This window comes from Panthera onca, chromosome F1 (genome assembly GCF_046562875.1).
Source record: "Panthera onca isolate mPanOnc1 chromosome F1, mPanOnc1 haplotype 2, whole genome shotgun sequence".
NCBI lineage: Eukaryota > Metazoa > Chordata > Mammalia > Carnivora > Felidae > Panthera > Panthera onca.
Window position 1 is genome coordinate 23,057,920 of NC_138355.1, and position 23,178 is coordinate 23,081,097.

The 23,178-nt window shown below is 44.7% G+C and overlaps 1 long non-coding RNA gene and 1 other non-coding gene across 2 annotated transcripts in view; one reads left to right on the plus strand and one right to left on the minus strand.

Annotated features, from left to right (window-relative positions):
* Positions 1 to 23,178, plus strand: part of LOC132686094 (uncharacterized) — a 64,881-nt gene that overhangs the window by 24,053 nt on the left and 17,650 nt on the right. The window lies entirely within an intron of this gene.
* LOC132687013 (U6 spliceosomal RNA) lies at positions 13,084 to 13,190 on the minus strand. Its single transcript, XR_009613955.1, has one exon. It is a non-coding gene; the product is annotated as a U6 spliceosomal RNA (small nuclear RNA).

A 23,178-nucleotide genomic window follows, 5' to 3' on the forward strand; every position in this document is an offset into this window, starting at 1 on the left:
AGGCTTGGGTGAGCTGCTTATTTTTTTTATTAGATATGTATGGCTATTATAGCCCTGTACACATATTTTACTTGATATGATCTCAGCTTCAAAGGTTGTAAATAGAATAGAGGCACCACTTTATTACTAACATTTAGCTAACTCATAACAATGCACTCAACACACAGCACTGAGAAATAAAGAAGAGAATGATGACCTCGTCTACACTTGGTGATTTTAACAAAGGGCTGTGACGTGTAGGGGAGTGTTTGTTCTCTATGAAAATGTAGGGAACCAAGAGAGGGCAAAATTCAATAAGAGGATGTTAGATTTGGAAAATGGAAACAAGAAAAAAAGATTTTGATGGCTATTTTTCTGTGAACCTCTATTGTCTTTTCAATGATTTGGAGTTGAAAAACAATTACTTCTAAGCTTACAGATCTTCGACCATTTGCCTCGAAGTATATACAACTCTCAGGTGAGCACAGGTAGCTTGGAAGACAGGTACCCTTGCCTGTCAAATGTAATTTTGATGAAGATTAAATTTGTTTAAAAAGAAAATTTAAATTTGACAGTAGAAAGATGGCAAAAGGCTGGAACAGGTACATAACATAAGAGGAAATTTATATGGACAAAAAGTGTGGCAAAGGGTGCTTTGTTTCACTGACCAGTTAAAATTTTCAAGTCCGACTTCAGCTCAGGTCATGATCTCACGGTTTGTGAGTTTGAGCCCCGCGTCAGGCTTTGTGCTGACAGCTCAGAGCCTGGAGCCCGTGTCAGATTCTGTGTCTCCCTCTCTCTCTCTCTGTCCCTCCCCTGCTTGCACTCTGTCTCTGTCTCTCTCAAAAATAAACATTTAAAAAAATTTTTTAAGAAAATAATAAGTGCTAATTAGAATGAAGAATAATGAGAGCAACTGCCAGGGGGAGTTGGCATTGAAGCAATGATTTTAGAAAGTAGTTGCCGATATCAACTGAGGTTGAAGATTCACACACTTCATTCCCCGTTGAAGAAATGCCATTATGGGAAAATGCCCTAGAGGTGGCTGTATATTCTATGCACCGGGACATACGCAAAAATGTTTTTAGAGACATTGCTCAGAATAGTGTCAAGCTGGAACCCAAATGTCCACCCAGCATAGAAAGACTAAATAAGAGCTACAGCCACTGTATCATTGAATTTTACAGATCTCAAGACACAAATACACAGAGCGAGGGTTCATTGGCAGAAGGCTCCTAAACAGGCAGAACTAAACTCTGTCGTTTAGGGGTGCATATAGAGACAGTAAAAGTATAAAGACGAACACGGAAATAATTATAACAAAAGTCAAGATAGTGGATACTTTGACGAGAAGGGAAGTATTGTGACCAAGAATATTGAGACTTCTGCACACGAGAAGTGTTCTTTCTTCACCTGGCTGTGGTTCCGCTGATTTTCACTTTATAATTATGCATTGAACTGGGTACTGATGTTTAATGCACTTTTATGTATGTAGGTTATAGTTCACACCCACCTGGCCACGCAAAATGCTTTCTAACCGTACCATTAAATGCTAAAAGATCAGGATTTTAAAAAAGAAACTCCTGGGGTGCCTGGGTGGCGCAGTCGGTTAAGCATCCGACTTCAGCCAGGTCACGATCTCGCGGTCCGTGAGTTCGAGCCCCGCGTCAGGCTCTGGGCTGATGGCTCAGAGACTGGAGCCTGTTTCCGATTCTGTGTCTCCCTCTCTCTCTGCCCCTCCCCTGTTCATGCTCTGTCTCTCTCTGTCCCAAAAATAAATAAAAAACGTTGAAAAAAAAAAAAATTAAAAAAAAAAAAAAAAAAAAGAAACTCCTGAGTTCAATGTAATGCCATTAAAAAATAAACTTTAAGTATTAAAAAATAATTTAAGTGCAAGTTCAGCTGAATGAACATTTGAAACAGTAAGCCAACTCTTCCTACATAGTTCCACAAGAGCGTTCTGTAACGCCTGCGGGGAAGTCAGGCCGGAAGAGAGGAGATCTCGAGAGCACTGGCCGCCAGAGCAGAGGCCCCTCCCAGCCAGCCCTGATGCTCAGCAGCTGTTTCCCTAGGCAATTCTCTGGGCCTCATTCCTCATCTGTAAAGAGGATCAGACCCGATTAGAACTCCTCTGAGAGTCTCCTACTATATTCTTGGGAGTTCTCTGTGGAAACTTAAAAAAAAAAATTTTTTTTATAGAAATTCTTTTCGTTTTGACAAGTATCTGAAGAATATGAGCATCATCTGGGGCATCTGTAGGTCTGCCTTAGAACTGACAGTGCTACCTTCACTCTGGGTTTATGACTATATTGGGGCCAGATGTGCCATTTTGTCCTGAGCCAGTAAGAAGAAAACATAGGTGACCTTAATGAGTAAAGTCTGCATTTGCCAAATGACCTTATGAAAGGCTCACAACCAAAGTTTTCACAGTTCGAAGGGACAATGTTGTGTGAGATTTGAGTCATGGGACAATGCCTGACCCAAAGAAGGGACTAGGCACTCGAGTAACAAAGCAAGGGGCAGTTTCCTCCACAAAAATCACCCCGTCTGCCTCCTTAAGTTAACGTTGTTACCTCTTACTGGTTTCCTATTTGGTTTGTCAAAATTGTGAATTTGTTTTGATTTAGTAACTATTGAAGTTACAAGCCCATGGGACGTATGCCCAGTTTCATGTTTATACACACTTAGCTATCAGTCTTATAAAAGTAATTTATATCAACACTGGAAATCCTCAGAAAGTTTTTTCTTGAAGGCACCACATGTTATTTGAGTTTAAGCCACACTGAACCCTATGAACTCCACTAGCCCTCCTGTGACTTTTGTTTCCATTTTGGAAGTCAAGCCCTTTCCAGAGCCAGTGTGAGGCTGCCTGGGATCCAACCCTTTTCCTAAGTAGCAGTAACTCTCATTGGCAGGCAATTTCGCTTCCTGGGGACATTTGAAAGTGTTTGGAGACACTTTCCATTGTCACAGCTGGAGTTGGGGGCTAGTCAATGGAGGCCAGGGATGCTACTAAACGTTGTATAGAGCACAGGACAGCCGCCATTGGAAAGAATTATCCAGGCCGTAAATACCAATAGTTCCCAGGTTGAGAAACCCTGATTTCGTTCTCTACAGCTTTAACTTCTATACGAAGAAAATTTTCTGGGTCTTTTCCCAGTTAATCAGAGTAAGGCAGTGGTAGTCTCCTATGACTTATCTTTCACAGCACCTGTTTCCTTCCACACAGGCAAGCAAGCAAAAACAATCCCTCAGGCATGAAGTCCGTTGCATGACTGGCTTGATTTAAGGGTAGAGGTTTGGAGGGGTCAGGCATTTTGCTATTTTTTTGAGGCAACCTTATTCCTGGTCCTCCTCTCTCAGGTCCCGGCCTGCCATCTACATAGAGTCACTTTGCCTGATGTTTATAGCTGGTCTCTGGAGGGAATGTGGTCTCAAGTGATTCTCAGAGGAAACCGCTGGAAACAATATTTGAACAGAAATGGTAACGAGAGCTTCAAACAGATCAGAGTGGTTTCAGACATCTGAGAAATGTGGGTCAATCTCCAAAGTGGACCTAAGGGCCCACGTAGTTGTGTGATGATGGGCCTGTACTGGCCGCTGAGGAATATCTATCCCCTTGCTATCTGTCCCCGTGTAATTATTATATTTGTTCATGTGGATCCTGCTCTATGTTCCTAGGTCCTATCTCATCTTGCCTATCCGATGTTTAACTCTTTGTGGATAGATCCTTCCATGTCTCTTGTTGTCACTGGAACACCACCCGACATGCTCAGCATGGTGGCCGGCTCTGTGGGTGGTCAACAGTGTCAGTGAGCTATGAAAAAAACAGGCCAAGTGGCATTTGGGGAAGTTGTTTCCCAAACATTGCCTGCCTCCTCTCCAGCCCCTCGTCCTGTTCACCTGTTATTCCAGTGACCAGACTCCAGTCAGAACCAGCCTCTCAGCTTTGGAAGCATTAGAATCTATAGTGTTCTCCTGACAAGAACATAGCCCTTAATCTCTAGGAACAAAAAAGGGATTGTGTTCTCCCTCCCCAGGTCTGGGCAGGCTGCCTAGGGTACAGTTGGGGTTCTGAGCGCTGCTCAGTCTCCACCTCATCTAGTCCCCTCCCTACCGCAGTGCTACCACAGGGTCACCGAGACTGCTGTGGGCAAGTCTCCATCCATCCCTGACAACCAGTGATACAGGCACCTGACTGGATGCCTCACATCCTGCCTAAAACCACTACCCTTCCCCTCCCCCACATCTTTCTAAACAAAATGTCCTCTGTCTAATGTGTAGTCTTTCAAAGACACAGTGGAGGCACCATGCCTTTAGTACAACACATGTGCCCCCTGGGATGTGGCAAATATGGCCCTTATCTCCTTCCCTGGACTTTGCAGTCAAGTGCTCTACCCCTGACCTATACCCCCTGGACTTTGGAGGTCTGCTCAGAGCCCACAGCTGAGAGGAGGCTGGAGCTGTTGTGGGCGAAGACAAGTCTGAGGGCGCAGGCATCCCCGTTTGGCACACACAGCCTGCAAAACTCCTTTCCCTGTGGGCTCTTGGGTGCCTCCAGCTGCCTGGGTCCTGCATACCTGTGGGCCTACAGGGCTCAAGGAGGCTTACGCGAACAGGCATGCAAACTCTGGCTAAAGTAGCAAACTGAAGGCAAGAGCAGCTGGGCATGGGCTGTAAGGGGGGATGAGGCCAGACCACAGAAAGGAAGGCCCATCGCGGGGTCAGAGGTCGGAGGGCTGCTGAGCACAGCAAGTACCATCGTAGGAGACAGGTTAGTGGAAATGGTTCAGAAGACCCCGAGAGAACCGGGCTGGGGGCTCTCTTGTGGGATCTAGTGGTGTGTTCGGTCTAGGGGAGGGGAACGGAGAGGGAGACCCACTTGGTAGCATCAAGAAGATTAGACAAGATTTGACCAGTCCATTTTCGCCTGATTTACAGTTTACTTTGAAAGTTTATTTGTTTATTTTGAGAGTTTGTGTGAGCAGGGGAGGAATAGAGAAATAGACAGAATCCTAAGCAGGCTCTGCACTGACAGTGCAGAGCCCGAAGCGGGACTCAAACCCACAAACCGTGAGATCATAATCTGAGCAGAAATTTAGCCTGACTTAAATCTAAGACGTTCAGACTTGGTTGTGGGGAAGGCAAAGAGCAGTTGGAGTTTTCCCTGAGTTTACCCCAGCACAGTGGTGGCCTGGAGCCCAGCCTGCAATTCCAAAGGGTGAGCTGGACCCCATGCTGGCCAAAGCATGGGCGGGCCCCCAGCTTAATAGTGGGGACTGGCTAAACGGGGCCCTCCACCCAGTGTGAGGCAGATCCTGACTTGAGCCTGCTATGGTCATGTGCAAAGCGCAACCTGCTGCCTGGTCAGCCTCGCCAGGCACTTGTGAGGTACGTCCTACAGCTCCCACCTCTCCTCCAACCCTGGGGGCGGGCGGCACTCCCTGCACCCCTGCCCTGTGAGTGGGCCTGGGAGGGGCAGGGCCGCTCGGAGGTCTGAGATCTGGGTTGTAGGCAGGGAGGATGGTGAGAACCCACCTGTGAGATGGGGTCTGACCAGTGCAGTGGTCCACGGTCTAGGTTGTAGCTGATCTGGGCCCCTGTTCCCCCTTCCCCTGGCAGCCAGGTTTTTGTTCTTGTCATGGTGGATTAGCTCCCTAAATAGAGGTTGCACAGAGAAAACGAAAGGAGGAAAATGGGGAAATTAATAGCTCTGGTAAAAGATCTGGTGGGGAAGAAAGTTAAAACCAACTGACCGAATGAGAGTTTGATGATCCCATACACTCTCTGGTCCTTTTCTGATACATAGACAGGGGTCACAGTTAAATGTTGGGTGTAGGCACAAAACACACTTCACACCCATTCGCCTACGAATTCTCAAGTCTTCATCTTGAAAGCTGGTGGGCCCAGGGCTCAAGATCCACCCCCCCCCCCCGCCCCCACTCCCGCCCTGGGACTGATGCCACCAGGTGGTATTGTGCATATGACCCGTCTGCAGGCTGAATGACAGGACGCTTTTCCAGTGAAGACAACTGGGTAGTAGCGACACGGAGCATGTGTGCTGTCTCACTGGCAAGGAGGAAAGACACAGAGATGAGCTGCAGGAGGGGAGAGAGTGGAGGAGGCAGAGAAACGTCTCTCTTTACGTCACGCTCTGGGAGAACCCTAGAGTCCTGAAGTCTGGCCCCGAGGGATCACCACATTTTAGAGGAACATCAAGGAGCAGATCTGAGTGGCGGGGACAGGCCAAACCGTGAGAGCCCCAAGTGCCCCTCTGGCAAGAAGAGAAGATCTTGCTGCCAGGAATCTTAGGGCTAGAATTCTCTGCTAGTGGCCTATCCCCTTTCACCTTTTTTATTCTTCATCTTCGCTGGACTTATTGCTCAAAAGAAAAAGCAAAGCTAGACTGGAGTTCCAGAAAGAGTCTCTATGGCTTCTTTAAATCAGGTGGGCTATGAACCTGTAGGAAATGTCAAAACAGAAACAAAGGGAAGAAAGAAATCTCTTCTGCACCAGCAACTGCGCCGTTAAGCTCTATTAGTGTATGGGATGTGGGGCGGAATTATTGCTTCCATCCGAAATCCAATTTCTACTCCACCCATAATGGCTCTTGAGAGGTGACCATGCTGCCCTACTAGTTCAGGTGACCTGAACCTGCTCTACTAGTACAAATAACAACACTGGCTGACTTTCTGCCCAGAAAACTAAGTGCATCCAATCTAATATAATACCCACACCATATACCTTTGGCATACAGTTGGTGACTATCGGGAAACATGGAGTTACAACTCAAGTCACCTCAGTCAGTTGCAAAACCCCCCTTGAGTGTCAGGCAATAGAAGGAGAGCCAAGGAAAGGAACGTTTCACACTTGCGTGGCCTTTTTACAGCTGCCTTTACCCACACGGTTGCACTTGCTGCTCACATCAACCTCCAAAGGAGACAAAACTTATTACCTTCATTTCACGAATGAAAACAGTGGTCTAAGAGCGGTTAAATGACTTCTCAAAAGCTATACTCTAAGAGGCAGAACCTGGATTAGAACCAGGGTGCTCTTCAGGACTCTTCCAGCGATGGCAATGGCTTTTAAACTGTGTACCTCACAGAACATCCTTGGGAAGGAAGGGAAGTCTTGCATCCTTGACTCCTGCTCAGGTGGGAACAGCTCCAATTTCATTTGCTTTATCTGTTGGCGTTCCATTCAAGGTTTAAAATAGATTGAAAAGTCACTGCACTCTGCCATGATGCCCCCAGTGGGAGGTTCGGCCACAGGACAAGGAGCCCACTTGGAATGCACACAAAGAAAGGAGGGGGTAGAGATACCGGCACCCCGGGTAAACTCCCTGCACGCCCAGGCCCTGCACTTCAGATCTTCTCGTAGGAAAAGAAACAGCTGAGGCTTGTCAATTTGGGGAGGTACTTTCTGGCTTGACATCACAGGGTCAGCTTTGTGGATCTCATCCAGACAAATCTAAGGCCCTCAGCAGACTCTAAGTCACAAGCCACCTAAGTTTAATGAGCTGTTACAGCCCCGTGCCTGGTAAGCAATACTTCCAGCCTTCTCCATGTGCTGGCTCCGGTGACATCTATGCTGATCCCAAAGGCTGGCTTATTCTGGGTGTCACTTCTTCATGGTATGAGGCCACTGAGGGGGTCATCCTCACCAGCCTGAGTCCTGAGACCTCCTAACAGTTTGTCCCTTTCTTCCAAGCTCTTCTTTCACATGGCTCTGTCTGCTCTCTGACCACTGTTCTGATCTTCCCAGGAACCCTGCATTACACCTGCTAGTTTTAGCTTCTCCAAATGGAACTGCTTAGAAACAGCCTTCTTCTCTTCCCCAGCTTCCCAGCTGGCAAATATTCTGGCTTACCAAGGGCCTCCTGGAGCTGTGTAGAGTCAGGAAAATCCTTTAAGGTTTGGTTTTGACCCTTTAAGCTGGACTCTTAAAAAGCTGCTTGCTACAGATAAAAGACAGGTCTAAGGTCTGCCTTGGCAGATCATTGAGGTTGGTGGACCAAATGTAGGCTTTTGTTCAGATTTTACAAAGCACTTACAGCTTGGTTTTGTCATTTGTTTTCACATCTCTCTCTCTCTAAACTGTGTGTAATAGGGACGCCTGGGTGGCTCAGTCGGTTAAGCGTCCGACTTCGACTCAGGTCATGATCTCGCTGTCCGTGAGTTCGAGCCCCGCGTCCCGCTCTGGGCTGATGGCTCGGAGCCTGGAGCCTGCTTCCGATTCTGTGTCTCCCTCTCTCTCTGCCCCTCCCCCGTCCATGCTCTTTCTCTCTCTGTCTCAAAAATAAATAAACGTTAAAAAATTTTTAAAAGTAAACTGTGTGTAATAGAAAGAAGTCAGACCTGGATTCGAGTCCCAGCTTTGCATTGACAAACTGTGACCTTAGACAAACTACTCAATCTCTCTGAACTTCCTTTCTTCATTTATATAAAAATGATAATACACTGCACAGGGTTGGTGTTTGTTTTTTAATGAAAAATTAATGAAATAAATCTATAGAATACTTAGCACAGAGTCAGATTTCAATAGATGCTAGTTTCTTCTTTCTCCTTAAGGATAAAACCCTAAACTTACCCATGTCTGTTTTCCCAAAATCTAGTACAATGGTTAGTACATAACGTATTCTCAGTGAATGTTGACAGTATGAATGAATAAATAAGGAGTGAATCAAGAGGGCCTACATGAAATTGATAGGCCATGGGAAAGGTTGCCAAAACAAAAGTATTAGTAATTAAGAGTGAGAAATCTATCAAATGCTCCAAAATGTACCTATAAATATGTTCACTGTTGTGTTCTTTATAATAATGGAACTTTTGAAATAACCTAAATGTTCAACAAAGGGGACTGGGTACATTAATTAAAGTAGTTTAATTTTTTAATTTTTAATTTTTAATTTTACAGAGAGAGAACATGAGCGGGGAGAGGGGTGAGGTGGGGGGGGGGGAGGAGAGAATCTTAAGCAGGCTCCACGCTCAGCATGGAGCCTGACACAGGGCTTGATCTCATAACCCTGGGATCATGACCTGAGCTGAAACCAAGAGTAAGACATTTAGGGAGCTTGGGTGGCTCAGCATACATGCTTTCTCTCTTTCTCTCAAGAATAAATAAATATTAAAAAAAAAAGTGTTGGATGCTCAACCAACTATATAAACTACTATAAACTACTATATTAAAGTAGTTTACGGGCGCCTGGGTGGCTCAGTCGGTTGGGCGGCCGACTTCGGCTCAGGTCATGATCTCACGGTCCGTGAGTTCGAGCCCCGTGTCAGGCTCTGTGCTGACAGGCCTGGAGCCTGTTTCAGATCCTGTGTCTCCCTCTCTCTGACCCTCCCCCATTCATGCTCTGTCTCTGTCTCTATCTCAAAAATAAATAAACGTTAAAAAAAAATTTAAAAAAATAAAGTAGTTTAATATAGGGTCACCTGGGTGGCTCAGTCAATTGAGTGCCCGGCTCTTGATTTAGGCTCAGGTCATGATCTTGTGTTTCATGAGATGGAGCCCCGCTTCAGGCTCTGCACTGACAGCAAGGAGTCTGCTTGAGATTCTTTCTCTCCCTTTCTGTCTGCCCTTCTCCTGCTCATGTGCACACATGTGCACCTCCCCCGCCCCGACAAATAAATAAACTTAAAAAAATAGTTTAATATAAAATTCTATGCAACCATTTTCAAAATGTAAATTTTAGGAGTATGTTCCACGAAAATATCCAAAACATGTTTTTAGGTAAAATGGTATGTTAAAAAATTGTACTCCTGTAAAATTGTATTTCAAAAGAAAGAAATGCCTGGAAGAATATTAATAGGCAATGGTTATGTCTAGATGGTGGAATTATAGCAATTTTTATTTTATATACTGTATTATCCAACATTTGAATTTTTATGAGTATCATTCTTATAATCCGGAAAACAAATTTCTTTTGGAAAACTAAAACACACAAACATAACAATCAGTGACAGATTTTTTTTGGTTGTAAATGTCAAAACCCACTTTAAACCCACATAGATGCAAAGGAAAATGTATCTGGAAGACTATTTTGGCTGCAGGAAGGTGTGGTATGGCTGGACCCCAGGAATAGGTAGAAACAGATCCAGCATGCTGCACCTCTGGGTGTGGGTATCATCCCTTCTACTGCAGGCCAGCTTCCTCCACATGGCAGGAGATGCCATCTTGATGAGTTCAGAGCTGCTAGTCTCTGCCACAGAGAGAAAATGAGCACCGTGCTCTGTGGTCCCTAGGTTGTGAATTCCAAAATACACTGCAATTGGTCCCACTGGATTGGATGTTGATCCCTTGCCCAGTTGCTGTGCCCAGGGCATGGCGGTGTTCTGTAATTGGTCCACCTTGTGGCTCATTTCCATCTTTTGGTCCATCAGTGTGCCCAGCAGGCAAGGTCCTGTCAGAAGAGCTTAAATAATAAGTTGAGAAATGATGGTCTCCTTCTCCCTACACCCTTCTGCTGTGAACTGATATTTCCTTGGAGGTGAGGGAGACAGGATAGGACATTCTGAGTGTGTTGGCTTAATTTTGGTTTTCAGAGGAGGGCAGGGGGAGGCTGGAAGTAGAACGGTGGCCAGGATTGGACTATCTAATTGCATTATCAACATCAGATGCAATGAGTGAGCTTTCCTGACATGTCCTTGTGCTGGTGTGAAGATTTATCTGAGTGCTTGAAGAGCATATGGCTCAACCCAGGGGCTACGTGCTGGCTGGACAGAGACAGCAGCTTTTGTTATTCTAATTCCCTCTCTTCCTGGGCACCGTCCATCACTTCCATATAAGTAAGGAGAAACAGATCTTCTAAAGAATGATGCATGTTCTTAAAGTATCTTGCATAGAACAGCCAGAGCTCAATAAAACATTCAGTGCATTCCCTGCTTTATTTACTTACTCAGGGGTGGTAATTTCATTTATTTCCAAAATAGAGTGAGTGTGTCTAGAAAATAAACGTTTTAAAATACTGTAGGACCTCATGATATCATGGCTTACTGTTATAATTCAATTTGTGATAAGTTACTATGTTGGAATGGGATCATGGCACCTCTGGTGGTCAGGAGCTATGCTTTAGCCATCACTGAGCCCCAAGGTAGTGCTGGTCCACAGTAGGTACTCAGAGGTTAAGGATGTTCAAAAATCTAATGGTTCATTCTTAATAGACTTGTTTCCTTGGGTTTCTTTCTTTCTTTCTTTTAGTGTTTATTGATTTTTGAGAGAGACAGACAGACAGACAGAGCATGAGCAGGGGAGGGGCAGAGAGAGAGGGAGACACAGAATCTGAAGCAGACTCCAGGCTCTGAGCCATCAGCACAGAGCCCAACACAGGGCTCAAACTCACAAGCTGCAAGATCGTGACCTGAGCCGAAGTTGGACCCTCAACCGACTAAACCACCCAGGTGCCCCTCTTTGGGTTTCTATTGTGGTTTTTTTTCTTCCTTTCTGACTTTTTTCTCCTTTTTTTTCCTGTGTAGTAAGGATACCGTCCATTTCCCCACATCTTCTGGTTCTTGCAATAAATCATTTTCAGAGGCTCATTCTTACTCTGAGCCTTTGGGATGATGTTCCCTTTACCTTGTTCTACAGCATTTCCCCACATAATTCATTTTTTGCCCTTTTACCCATCCTTTTGATCAAGGTAGGATCTATCCTCCTACCAACAGAGAAGCTATTTGGACTGCCTTGGGTTGGGCTCACTATCCACTTGAGCATTGGCTAAGCACTATAGATGGCAGTGGGTTCATGGCTACACCTCCCAGCCCACTGTCAGCAATTGTCTTGTTCTTGTGGGGGGTTTAGTCTAGCCTCCTAGCAAAAACATTGCCCTGGAGGCTCTGCTGGCCATCAGTCTATTTCCTTTTGCCCTAAAACAATATGGTACAGATGACATTATATTTCTAAGATGCACAAAAGGATTTTAATGTGGCATCATATAGAATCACATGTCTCATCCCTCCATAGCCACTGCAGTGAGAGCACATTATAGCACATTTTGTTTATACTGAAACTTAATTATCATTGAGCACTGAGGAGGGACAAAAAGAGTATTCTTGCTTTCCTATTTAGTATATAAAGAGCTATGGAATGAAAAAAAAAAATCTACCAAAAACCATGACAAGTCTGGCGATTTTTTTTTTTTTTTAATTTTTTTTAACGTTTATTTATTTTTGAGACAGAGAGAGACAGAGCATGAGCGGGGGAGGGTCAGAGAGAGAGGGAGACACAGAATCGGAAGCAGGCTCCAGGCTCTGAGCTGTCAGCACAGAGCCCGATGCGGGGCTCGAACTCACGGACCGCGAGATCATGACCTGAGCTGAAGTCGGACGCTTAACCGACCAAGCCACCCAGGCGCCCCAGTCTGGCGATTTTTATCCCATGTCCATGGCCATGTGTCATCACTATGCATTATTCACCTTGCTTTTCAGTATGAAATTGATTTTTAGTTGCAAGTAAAGGGATATGCATCAACAGCTGCCTAAGTGGTAAGGACATTTGTTTTTATTAAACAAGAAGTCCAGAGGTATGGTCTCAGGGATGGTCTAACCACATCATCAAAGGCTCAGGCTCTCTCTCTCCTTCACACTCTGACTTAATAGGCATGCTGCTTTTTTTCATAATGTGTATTGCTTCACAGACTTCATGTGGCTACCTTAGTTCCAGGCATTACATCCATATTCCAGATGGGAAGGAGGAGAAAGGGATCACAGCAAGCTTTTCTGCAAGTCTGTCCCTTTTATTAGAAAAGCAAACAGTTCCTGGAAAATTCCCAGCCAGCTTTCACTTTATGCCTCATTGGTCCCAGCTTGTAACACTTTACTCCTAGCAGCAAAGGAGGATGAAACAATGAGCATTTTGTAAAGAGAAATCGTGTAACCATGAGTAGATTGGATTTATCAATCTTAATTCATTCCCCAAGTCAAGGGATATTGCTGCTACACACCATCCACCTCCACCACCACCCAAACAGAATTAGTGTTGTGTTAGCAATGACTGCTGCTGACAGTCCAGGGCAACCTTGGCAGCATTATTTTTAGCTGCAGTGATGGTGGCTGTAGAACTGACCGGTGCTTTTCTAAGGTAAATATACTTTGAAAAGAGTGAAATGATGTATGTTTTTTCACAAATTTGTGTGTTATCACTGTGCAGGAGCCAGGCTAATCTTCTCTGTATCGTTCCAATTTTAGTATATGTGCTGCTGAAGCGAGCACAAAATGAGGTCTGGTTCTGATCACTGATAATAAATATGGAGTCAATGGAATGGAATATTATCCAATACAACATACTTTAAAAATGACAGCATGACTTACTGAATTGAAGAAGACTACAGAGAAAGCAAATCAAATAATACTTATACAATCTTCCTTTGTGAAAGCAAGTAATTTCTGAATCCAATATAAAAGGAATTACAAACACCATTTGCATTGGTGGTTCAAATTTCTCCAAGCAAGTAAATTCTGAGAATCACAGACTTCAAACATCCCTTTCTAGTCTCTATTTCTACTGAATTCAGAGTGAAAGGTATTTCTTGGGTTGTGGCTTCTTCTACCCAAGCAAAGACTACAGAGGCCCATTGCCTACTTCTGTTTCTTACCCCTCCCATTATTGTCTCTCAAGCTCACCCCTTCGTAAAGTTAATTTTGGTGTTAGAGGTCTTCTATTAGTGCTCACAAAGTGAATGGTACAGAGTTAAGGTGTCCAACCATCCCGGATTCCTAGGACTGAGGCTTCCCTAGGAAGCAAGATTTCAGTGCTAAAACCAAAACCACCCTAGGCAAACTAAAATGGCTGGTCACCCTAGGGATGATCACCAACATGAAAGGGGGTGAAGGAGAGGGAGTTTGAGAGGAAGGAAGGAGAAGGAGGACCTGGGAAGTCATGGCCATTCAACCCAACTTTAAATTTCATGGTTTTTCTTTCCATCTTAATAACTAGGGTTCCTGCACATCAACTCATGAGTGATGCTTGGACTCATCATTTCTTCAGGTTCTTTACTCTTCCAACCTGTACCTAATTGCCTCAACCTAATTGCCTCCCAATTCTGCCCCTCTATCAATGTTTCCCAATTCCTATTCCCGGTCACCAGACTCAATGGCATTGTAAGTGAATGCTATGAAGCCCCCTCTGATCCGACACATAGCAACGATAATGAACATGAGAAAGAGAATTTTACAAGTCATAGCCACACTCAAAAATGAGATACATATATGTCCTCAGTCCTGGAACAGAATCAAAATGCAAAGCAAAGAGGGGCTGATCTGAGGCTCTGGATCTGGAAGTAGGTAGTAGGAACTGTGAGTTTGGCTTCTGCGGATAAAAGCCCGCCAGAGGGGAAAGGAGCTCTGTGGGAGGCACGGGAACCAGAGTCATGCTCAGAGCTCACAACCGGAAACTGGGGCAGGGCTTCCCTGGCTTGTGAAAGGAAGCCTGAGGTGTAGCTTAGCCTTTTAAGAGAACCAGGCTCAAACAAGAACCCCATGTTCAGAAATACATAGAGAAATACATAGAGAAAAAGAAAGGCAGGGGAGAAAACACTCCTACATATGATGATCCTGTAAACTCAGTTTTAAAATTCATAAAACTAATACTAAGAAACAGCCAATAAAATCAATAACTGTAATATGAGTTTTTCCAGAAAAAAATAATAAAAAATTTTGAAAAAGACTTGAAAATATGTTTGCATTTAGAATCCTTGAAGAGATCAACGAAGGCATTACATCCTTACAAAAAATACATGCCAGTGATCTATTATGCCATTAAAACAGACAAATAAGTACAGGTGGATATAAAATTAGAAATTAGGAAGAAAAATATAACCATTGAAAAATTTTAAAGGCTGTAGGGTAGTTTCCAAACTAAATGTAGTTGCACAGAGAGGATTAACAAATTGGAATTGGGAGGAATTCATGCAGAAGGTTACAACATCAAAGGGGCCATACAAATGAGAGAGAGAATGGCAGGTGTTGTGGTTATGGACTGGGGGCTCAGGAAGGGCTTGTCAAAGCAGACATTTGGTTTCGTCGTTGTTGTTGCTGCTGCTGCTGTTAGAGAAAGAGAGCATGCACATGAGAGGAGGGGGAGAGGCGCAGAGGGAGAGAGAGAATCTTAAGCAGGCTCCACACTCAGCACGGAGCCCAAAGCAGGGCTTGATCCCATGACCCTGGGAACATCACCCAAAGCAGACATTTGAACAGCTACCTGACCAAGTAAGGATGTGAAGGTAAATAAATATAAATCAACTTCATAGACACCCAGCAGTCATAATACCTATTTTCCAAGTGGCTCTAAGAATTAAATAGTATGCATAAAAACACCAAGCCTAGTGCCTGACACTTAATGTATAACAAATATTAGGAAGCTCTACTTCCCTTCCTAAAAACCCAAGTGAAAAGAATAGAATTTAGCTTTTGGCCTCCATATTGAGGGGGCTTCGGCCACTTCTGCTCCAGCCCAGCATCATTCCCAAGGGACTCGAATTGGGTGATGATTTTTGGTTCTAATAATGGTGGATTCAGCTCTTTGTGACAAAGCGGCTGGAACACTGTCAGCTGTTCATGTGCCTGTTTTCTCCGTCTGCTTCTCTCCCTTGAGAACAAACTCTGTTTTCCCCTCTAGCATTAACTAAACAAGCTAGTCATGGCCAAACTGTAGAGATGACATTTTAATACATCCAGGCAGCCTGGCTAGTAGTTTCTTTGCAAATCTCAAAATTTCATCAGCACGGCTCTGGGCACTTCTCTGTTATGTCTTGTCTGGAGCCTCAAAGGAACTCCTGACAGAGGTCACGACGTGGGGAGAGACAAAGCCACCCTCATTCTGAGCAGCGAGCCTTTTCGACTCACAGGCCCCTGATGGAAACATTCCCTCATGAAAAGAACAAAATAAGACTGGTTCACAGCGAACAGCAACAGAATGTTCTGTCGGACAGAGAGCAGCTTCTTGGAACGTGGGAATCTGAGAGACTGGATTGCATTCAAAGAAAATGCCCCTAGAGTGATAAAGAGCAAGTCCTGGGGGCTCCGCAATGTTCAAGATTCCATGCTCTAAACAGGGGTGGGGTTCCCTGCCAAGCCTGGGGGGGGGCTGGTATCCTGGAAACTCGACTAGGCTGGGAAGTGAGACCCCGATGGTCAAGGACACTGGGGGTAGCCGCTTCTTCCTCCCCTGAGAGAGACAGAAAAGGGAGGCTGTGACGAAGCACAAAGGAGTAGCTGGGGGTGCGCTGTGTGTTTGTTTTTCTAGCCAGAGGAGACAAAATGTGCCCCACCCTCTCTGAGTCCTCGGTCAGGAAAAGGTTGTTTTCAGAAGGAAAGAATGAAGAGGAAGAGGAAACATCCCTTTTTGCTGCAGCTACGACCGGCTTTCGCTCCCAGGGGCGAGGCAGGCTGACGGCCACTGGATGCTGTCCAGGGAGCCCCCTGGGTTCTCGGTCCTCCCCCCTCACCAGCGCAAGTGCCCCCGCTAACAAGTCAACAAAAAAATAAGTCTTCCAAAAAAATAATAAGTCTTCCCCTTGTTTACTTTGAGTTTTTTTTTTTCTTTTTTAAAAACTGCACCTCTCATCAAGTCTGAATTATTTAAAAGAAAACAATAAAGAACTGAGCATTGCAACTTTGGCTCTGTTGGAGGTAAATGTTCATGCTTGGAATGGAAAAATAACAGGAATTGCAGGGATGAGCGCTAGGATTCTAACGTCTCCCACGTCCCACAGCGCATGTATCCAGTGATATCTTCTGAACAGGAAGAAGGAAAAAAAAAAACAACCCTTAAATTCGCATCACATGAGAAACAGAAACAAATCAGATGCTTGGGGTGAGATTAGAGAGGCAGTTCCTGCACACGGGTGGGATGAGTGTGGTGGAGGCGTGAGAGGAGGCACGCGTGCTGTCTCCTGGGTGGTCTTCGCACACGTGCAGCTGCTGAGTTTTCACTATGCTCATCCATCTCGCACACACAGTGTGGAATGTACCCTTACTGAGGTCTCCGTCCCTATGGCAGGCAGGCAGCGGAGCCATCAAATAGAACTTCAGACTGAGAGTTATCAATATTTATTAGGCCGGGTCCCTGCATCGCAGCAGACTCCTTACTTGTCTTTCGATGAAATTAATACAGGCCACCATCACAGCAAGTGGACGTGGATTAGATTCCTGGGGGACAATCATTTTGCTGGTACCCCCAAATCACGCCATATAACCACAGAGACTGTGGTATATATATAACCTGCCTACCCACAGAGACTGCCACAGGGTATATGCTCGAATAACAAAATAAGTGGTAAGTTCCTGGTTAAATCCTTTTTAAAACTAGTTCCTCATTCAAGGGGCGCCTGGGTGGCTCAGTCAGTTAAGTGTCTGACTTCGGCTCAGGTTGTGATCTGCCGGTCTGTGGGTTCCAGCCCCACTGCGGGCTCTGTGCTGACAGCTAAGAGCCTGGAGCCTGCTTCGGATTCTAGGTCTCCCTCTCTCGCTGCCCCTCCCCTATTCACACTCTGTCTCTCTCTCTCAAATATAAATAAACATTAAAAAAATTAAAAATAAAAATTTAAAAAGAAAAAAGAAAATCAGTCCCTCATTCGAATTAGAAATACTGCATTGATCTATTTTCTTATGCTCTGATACTTACAGGGTTTTTTTTTTTTTCAATTCACCTACTTTTTTAAAGTTAACTACCTTTCCTCATGCGATTCTCCACAAACCACAAACGCTTGTGGCAGCCAAAGGAGTACCTTGAGGACGGACGTGACTGTAACGCTAAACACTTTCAAAGGGGTTTACAGGCAACATGCTCTCATCGTCTTTCTCCCTGTGCCTCAGCCTTTTTTTTTTTTTTTTTTTTTTTAATTTTTTTTTTAAAGTTTATTTATTTTTGAGACAGAGAGAGACAGAGCATGAACGGGGGAGGGGCAGAGAGAGAGGGAGACACAGAATCGGAAGCAGTCAGCCTTATTTTTAAAAAGGCCTTTGTTGCAGACGTAGAGTAGAGCTCAGGCACTTATGTCCATGATTCCCAGAGAGGATTTCCAGAAAGGAAACTACCTGCTCAGTATTATTACAGAGCAAAATAGCAATTAAGCCAAACTAGAAACCGGAATTCACTCATTCCAAGTGACCTTTTCGAGAAGCACATTTTTAAATTAAATTAGACTACATTGAACATCTGTGTGTGGGGATTTGTTTTGTGCAGTTCTAGTTAAGTGCAATCATACAAGTTTCGCGTTAAAAACACAATGGGGAGCAGAAGCAAAAAATCCAATTTATCAAATTTAGGAATATTCACTTAAATAGCAAATAATTTGACACTGGATGGAAAATTTACCGTGCCTCTTCTTGGACAAGACTCAGGAATGATCATTACTCCCTTGTCTCCTGAAGAAATCAATAGTGACTTAGCAGCTGCTCTGTTATTATAATTCAGCTACTTTATTTCTATTTTAATCAGAGAAGATTACTTTTGACCAAACTGCATATAATCGACACTGTATGACCTCTTCCAGTTAATGAGAAATGATTCCCTCTGTTCATTTGATGTTTGTGCAAAGCTAATTTATCTTGACCAATATTATGCTAATTATATAAGTGCAGTTGGCTCTTGCAATTTCTATTATGAGAGCTCTTGAAAGTGCAACACAGAAGAAAGAATAAAATGGAGCAGACATGTAATTAGAGAGATTATGAAAATCCTTTCCCAGGTATCAAAAATGCATTTGAAGTGTAGGAATTTTGTTCTTTGTGTTATGATGCCTGATCCTTCAGTTTTATGGAGTAAAATATCCGATGCCCACAGGGGCTGGGAATATAAGGTAGATGAGTGAAACAGGCAGGGTTCTAGTACACATGCTTGTGTCGTGTGTGAGCGAGCACCTTGGAAGCCGGGACCTGGAGGGGGTGCTCTCTCCATCTAAAGGAGGCCCCCGCCTCAGTGTCATATGTCATAAGGGATGAGGCTTAATGTGGCCAGAGAAGCCAAAAATCTGGATGTGAGTAAAGTATCCTGATTTTTAAGTGGCTCCAATTTTTTTTTATTGTTTTTTTGAAATACTGGGCTGGATCAAATAAAGTTTATCAGAGGGTAGGATCCAGTATGGGCTGCCATTTTGTGACCCCTGCTCCATTCCATATAAAGGTCATTTTAGGAACCAGAGGCTTAGAGATGGTCTACAAATTAGCTAGAGGACGCACCAGGTGGCAGGAAGACGTAGCCCATCTCTCTTGCTTGCTAATATTTCCAGAGTCAAAAATTGCTGTGGATCTGTCTGGAATCTTAAAGAACAGCTGTCCTCTTGGCCCCACCAACTTCTGCTCCCCAAGTCCTAACGCAGCCAAACCCTGAGGAGACCTCCCTCTTTTCCTGTCATTGTCAGACACAGATATGCCAGGAAACTTGAAAAATAGACAATCGACCATGCCATAACCCACCAGCACCCCTGCCCAGCACCTGCCCTCACACCCAGGGCCACTGGGGAGCCAATCCGTGGAGCATGAAAGGCAAACAACCTTGACCCTGCTTCCTCCTTCCTCTGGTGTGAGGGCACTTGGTTTGAGGTGGAAAGCTGCTGAAAATGAAGACTGCCCATGCCCCGGCATTGGTTCCTGCTGTAACTGGAAGTAAACAGGCCACCTGGTCAGATAACTGTTTTAGAATCAAGGCCCCGTATCAAGTATCATCAAGGTCTGCCTGATGCCGATAACCTGTGTCTGAGGCCTTAGCTCCCGATCCCCTGCTTGGCCTTGCCCTTTTCAGGCCAGTAGCTATCCTGCTCCCCAGTCTGGTTTTGACCCTTACACCATTGTTCCTATCCACACTGCACAATTCCACCTGCCTCCTACCCAACAGAGACTCCCTATTGGTCCCCTCATCTGCTCGGCCCAGACTTCCCTGGCCCAGCCCTAGCCTCTGCTCCCAGCTTCACCCAGGCTTATCTCACCCCATCCTATCCACGCTTCTGGGACTGTCATGCCCCCACCCTACCCCCCAGAGCTACATTTCCTCACCTCCGAAGGCCTAGACCTAAAGGCAGCACGCAGCATGAATCTGTGACTTGAGGAGAATGGGGATGGGGAGAGACTGCTGCTCATTCCCACTGAGAATTAGCAGGACAAGATAACTCTAAATTGTAGCAGGACGAAAGGCTGTAAAATACTAGAATTTATTATCTGGGAAGATTTGGCAATTTTTCTGAGTAGATGAGAAAGTCCAGTGCTTGAAATGGGGATTGACTGGGAGTAGGGACACCTGCCTAGGGCCATGGAAGAAACAGATCGGCTTCAAGACCAGCCCTCCAGACTGTCCTGTCCTCTTCCTAGCCAGCTGGAAATGGAGATATCCTTTTAGGAAAAAGTGGGGGCTCATTTAAGGGGGGTTTAAACAAGGCCATGTTAAGCCAGTTTCCATAATGCCAAATTGCAGGAGGACATCATAAATTGGTGAGAGCCCCTTCTGGGAATTCGTGAGTCTGACTTGTGGTCTAAGCCTGTGGGATTTCAGACAAAGTACCTGATTTCTCCAGGTCTCGAACAACACGAAGAATACAGAAGTTGGATTAGACGAACTATGAGTTACCTAAGGTGCCGTAACAACCCCTTAGCAGCTTAAAACAACAAATATCTATTATTTCACAGATTCTGTGAGTCAGCAACCCAGTAGCCGAGGCCTCGGACTCAGGGTCTCTCTCTGAGGCTGCTGGTAAGGTGTCAGCTGGGGCTGAAGTCCTCTCAGGGTTCAGCATGGAGAGAGCTGCTTTCTAGCTCACTCAAGAGGTTGTCAGCAGGATGCAGTCTTCTGAATTCCAGAGTAAGAGTCTTGGTTGGAGTTATGAGCCCCAGTTCCTTGCTGGCTATTGGCCAAAGGCCTCCCTCAGATTCTTGCTACATGGGTGTCTCCATAGGGCAGCTCACAGCATGGTGGCAGGCTTTCTTTAGCATGAGTAAGAGTTGGCCAGCAAGATGGAAGTCAGAGTCTTTGTGACAGCCCACACTTTTGAGGTATTCTGTTCCTCAGAACTGAGTCACTAAATCTAGCCCACACTCAAGGGAGGGCAGTAACACAGGCAGGACTACCAGAAGGCAGGGATCACTGGGAGGTATGTTAGAGGCTGCCTACCATAGATTATCTTCAAGGTCTCTCAGATTCTGTGACTCCTCCTCTTTCTCCCCCAGAAGGAAGCTACAACCACCAAGCCTCTCAGCCAAAAGTCCGAAGGGCTCTGACATATTCTACACCTGGAGTTAATCAACATGAAAAACGTAGTCAGATGGGAAAATCATCTTATCCCAAAGAGTTAGCATGTGACAAGAAGGCATTTTCTCTATTTCTATGCCATTGATCATCAGAGGAGTCTACCAGTAGACTGAGTATCTTTCCAGAGTAGACAGGGAAAATTTGTCTTTGTTTAGATCTCTTCAGAACCAAAGGCACTGAGGTCCACCTATCCAAATCTAGGTTGATTTGAGGTAAATTCCTGCATTGCTAGAACTATTACAATTCAAAGGTCTCACTTTCTTTACAGAACAATCAAAGTCACGGATAATCCCCAGAGCCTCTGGGAAGTCCTTATATTTCCTCTGGAATAATGTGACTTTCTTAAGACTTCTGAAGCCTGTACAGGTTATACCGTGGCGGGGCTCACATCTGGAGAATAATCTAGGCCTCCCAATCCTGAGGACTGTTGGGTTGATTTGAATTAAAGGAGATAAAGCTCCCTTTGCAGAAAATGGAAACTAACGTCGCCGTGTTTTTCCCTCACACGAGACGCTTGTAGAGTAGTCATGGATTCTTTTTTGAAATCTGTTTTAATCAATCAGAAGTCCATATTTCCTTTACTAATAGCCTTCTTTGAAATTGTGGTCATCATGACCCTTCATTTTTAATGACTCTAAAGGCTCTTTGCAAGGCTCCATCAATGTGCTTATACATATTAACTAATTTGGAGCCTGCAGCAAAACAGCCTCAGTAGTCGCTTAGGCTCTGTATGAAAAGGCTGAGGTCCATGTTTCTATTTACGATTTCTAATTCTGAGGATTCCTGAGCAATGCGTTTTGAGTTTGCCAGGTTTTTTTTTAATTATTTTTAATGTTTATTTATATTTGAAGGAGAGAGACACAGAGTGTGAGCAGGGGAGGGTCAGAGAGAGAGAGAGGGAGACCCAGAATGTGAAGCAGGCTCCAGGCTCTGAGCTGTCAGCACAGAACCTGACACGGGGCTCGAACCCACAAACCGCGAGATCATGACCTGAGCTGAAGTCAGGTGCTTAACCGACTGAGCCACCCAGGTGCCCCGAGTTTTCCAGGTTTTAACTGATGCCCTTTGATCTTCTTTCCATCATGCTTAAGAATCTAAGACTTCCAGGTATTTTGATACACAACTATCAAAGCTTTTTTATGTGTAGTTCCTCATTCATTCTCTCAAACTTTATAACAATAGGGATTGGAGTGCCTGAGTGGCTCAGTCAGTTGGGCACCTGACTCTTGATCTTGGCTCAAGCCATGATCTTAAAATTTGCGTGTTCGAGCCCTGCATCGGGCTCTGTGCTGATGGCAGGGAACCTGCTTGGGATTCTGTCTTTCCTTTTCTCTGCCTCTCCCCAGCTTGCATGCTCTCTCTCTCAAAATAAATAAATACACTTTTTTTTTTTTAAGTAGGGATTTAGCTCTTCACCAGAAGGTAGCATGGCACAAAGAAAACACAGTTGACCCTTGAGCAAACTCAGAAGTTAGGGCTGCCAACCTCCACCCCCATGACAGTCAAAACTCCGCATTTTTAAAAATAATTTAATTTTTTAGTTAATTTTGAAAGAGAACACGAGAGAGAGAAAAAGAGAAGGAGACGGAGAATCTCAAGCAGGCTCTGTGATACCAGCGCAGAGACCAACATGGGGCCTGAATCCACAAAACCATGAGATCTTGACCTGAGCTGAAACCAAGAATCAGACACTTAACCGACTGAGCCACCCAGGCACCCCCAAAATCCACATTTAATAAGTTTTGACTCCCCCAAAACTTCCCTAATAGCCTACTGTTGACCAGAAGCCTTACCAATAACAGTCAATTAATACATATTTTTTTGTTATATGTATTATATGCTATATTCTCACAAGTAAGCTAGAGAAGAGAAAATGTTAAGAAAATTATAAGAGAAAACACACAGTACAGTATTGTAAAAAAAAAAAAAAAAAAAAAAAATCTGCATCTAAGCGGACCTGCA